At 65.9% G+C, this 2,500-nt stretch overlaps 1 non-coding gene across 1 annotated transcript; it reads left to right on the forward strand.

The window, feature by feature from the left end:
* The first annotated feature begins 385 nt into the window (after positions 1-385).
* LOC141979405 (5S ribosomal RNA) lies at positions 386-504 on the forward strand. Its single transcript, XR_012636820.1, has one exon. It is a non-coding gene; the product is annotated as a 5S ribosomal RNA (ribosomal RNA).
* The last annotated feature ends 1,996 nt before the right edge of the window (positions 505-2,500 follow it).

Here is a 2,500-nt window from a genome sequence, read left to right on the forward strand (position 1 = left end):
CGGGTGCCCGCGGCCAGGATCGGGCCCCTGGAAGTCTGAAAAAAATTTTTTCACCGACCCCCAAAGTGGTGTTGGGGGGGGCTCACGAAGCCTCCGGAGCGGAAAAAAAAAAACGGAAAAAAGGATCGGGCCCACCCGAGGCAGCGGAGTCAGTAAGGGAAAGGGGACGAGGCGGCCCGGAGCCGGGTGCCCGGAGCCGGGTGCCCGCGGCCAGGATCGGGCCCCTGGAAGTCTGAAAAAAAAATTTTCACCGACCCCCAAAGGGGTGTTGGGGGGGGGCTCATGAAGCCTCCGGAGCGAAAAAAAAAAACGGAAAAAAGGATCGGGCCCACCCGAGGCAGGGGAGTCAGTAAGGGAAAGGGGACGAGGCGGACCGGAGCCGAGTGCCTACGGCCATACCGGACGGAAGGCCCCCGATCCCGTCCGATCTCGGAAGGTAAACCGTCCCGGGCCTGGCTAGTACTTGGATGGGTGACCGCCTGGGAATCCCAGGTGCCGTAGGCAGCTTTTCCCGCTGCGAGCCAGCTCTCTCCTTTTCTGGGGAACAAGGGCAGGGTCGCCCTGCCAGGGGCCCTGGGGCTGAAGTCCCTGCCGGCCACCAGGTCAACCCGGAGCCTGCCCCTCTGCGGCCAGCAGGTCAACCCCATACCGGCAGGGGGTTGACCTGGTGGCCGGGAAGCAGAGCGGCCAGCAGGTCAACCCCATACATTCAGCGGGTTGACCTGGTGGACGGGAAGGAAAGCGGCCAGCAGGTCAACCCCATACTTTCAGCGGGTTGACCTGGTGGCCGGGAAGGAAAGCGGCCAGCAGGTCAACCCCATACATTCAGCGGGTTGACCTGGTGGCCGGGAAGGAAAGCGGCCAGCAGGTCAACCCCATACATTCAGCGGGTTGACCTGGTGGCCGGGAAGGAAAGCGGCCAGCAGGTCAACCCCATACATTCAGCGGGTTGACCTGGTGGCCGGGAAGGAAAGCGGCCAGCAGGTCAACCCCATACATTCAGCGGGTTGACCTGGTGGCCGGGAAGGAAAGCGGCCAGCAGGTCAACCCCATACATTCAGCGGGTTGACCTGGTGGCCCGAAAGCAAACCGGCCACCAGGTCAACCCGGAGCCTGCCCCCGCGGGCAGGGGCCAAGCGGACCCCCCTCCGCCCGGGCTTGCCCTGCTCCGAGCCGGGGCTTAATCCCCGTCCGGCCACCAGGTCAACCCGGAGCCTGCCCCTCTGCGGCCAGCAGGTCAACCCCATGCCGGCAGCGGGTTGACCTGGTGGCCGGGAAGGAAAGCGGCCACCAGGTCAACCCCATACTTTCAGCGGGTTGACCTGGTGGCCGGGAAGGAAAGCGGCCACCAGGTCAACCCCATACTTTCAGCGGGTTGACCTGGTGGCCGGGAAGGAAAGCGGCCAGCAGGTCAACCCCATACATTCAGCGGGTTGACCTGGTGGCCGGGAAGGAAAGCGGCCAGCAGGTCAACCCCATACATTCAGCGGGTTGACCTGGTGGCCGGGAAGGAAAGCGGCCAGCAGGTCAACCCCATACATTCAGCGGGTTGACCTGGTGGCCGGGAAGGAAAGCGGCCAGCAGGTCAACCCCATACATTCAGCGGGTTGACCTGGTGGCCGGGAAGGAAAGCGGCCAGCAGGTCAACCCCATACATTCAGCGGGTTGACCTGGTGGCCGGGAAGGAAAGCGGCCAGCAGGTCAACCCCATACATTCAGCGGGTTGACCTGGTGGCCGGGAAGGAAAGCGGCCAGCAGGTCAACCCCATACATTCAGCGGGTTGACCTGGTGGCCGGGAAGAAAAGCGGCCAGCAGGTCAACCCCATACATTCAGCGGGTTGACCTGGTGGCCGGGAAGGAAAGCGGCCAGCAGGTCAACCCCATACATTCAGCGGGTTGACCTGGTGGCCGGGAAGGAAAGCGGCCAGCAGGTCAACCCCATACATTCAGCGGGTTGACCTGGTGGCCGGGAAGAAAAGCGGCCAGCAGGTCAACCCCATACATTCAGCGGGTTGACCTGGTGGCCGGGAAGGAAAGCGGCCAGCAGGTCAACCCCATACATTCAGCGGGTTGACCTGGTGGCCGGGAAGGAAAGCGGCCACCAGGTCAACCCCATACAGGCAGCGGGTTGACCTGGTGGCCCGAAAGCAAACCGGCCACCAGGTCAACCCGGAGCCTGCCCCCGCGGGCAGGGGCCGGCATACCCCCGTCCGTCCGGGGTCGCCCTGCCCCGGGCTCCGGGCTTAAGTCCCGAGCGGCCACCAGGTCAACCCGGAGCCTGCCCCCGCGGGCAGGGGCCGGCGGACCCCCGTCCGTCCGGGGTCGCCCTGCCCCGGGCTCCGGGCTTATTCCCCGTCCGGCCACCAGGTCAACCCGGAGCCTGCCCCCGCGGGCAGGGGCCAGGCGGAGCCCCGTCCGTCCGGGGTCGCCCTGCCCCGGGCTCCGGGCTTAAGTCCCGAGCGGCCACCAGGTCAACCCGGAGCCAGCCCCCGCGGGCAG

The sequence above is a fragment of the Natator depressus genome, chromosome 28, assembly GCF_965152275.1.
Source record: "Natator depressus isolate rNatDep1 chromosome 28, rNatDep2.hap1, whole genome shotgun sequence".
NCBI lineage: Eukaryota > Metazoa > Chordata > Testudines > Cheloniidae > Natator > Natator depressus.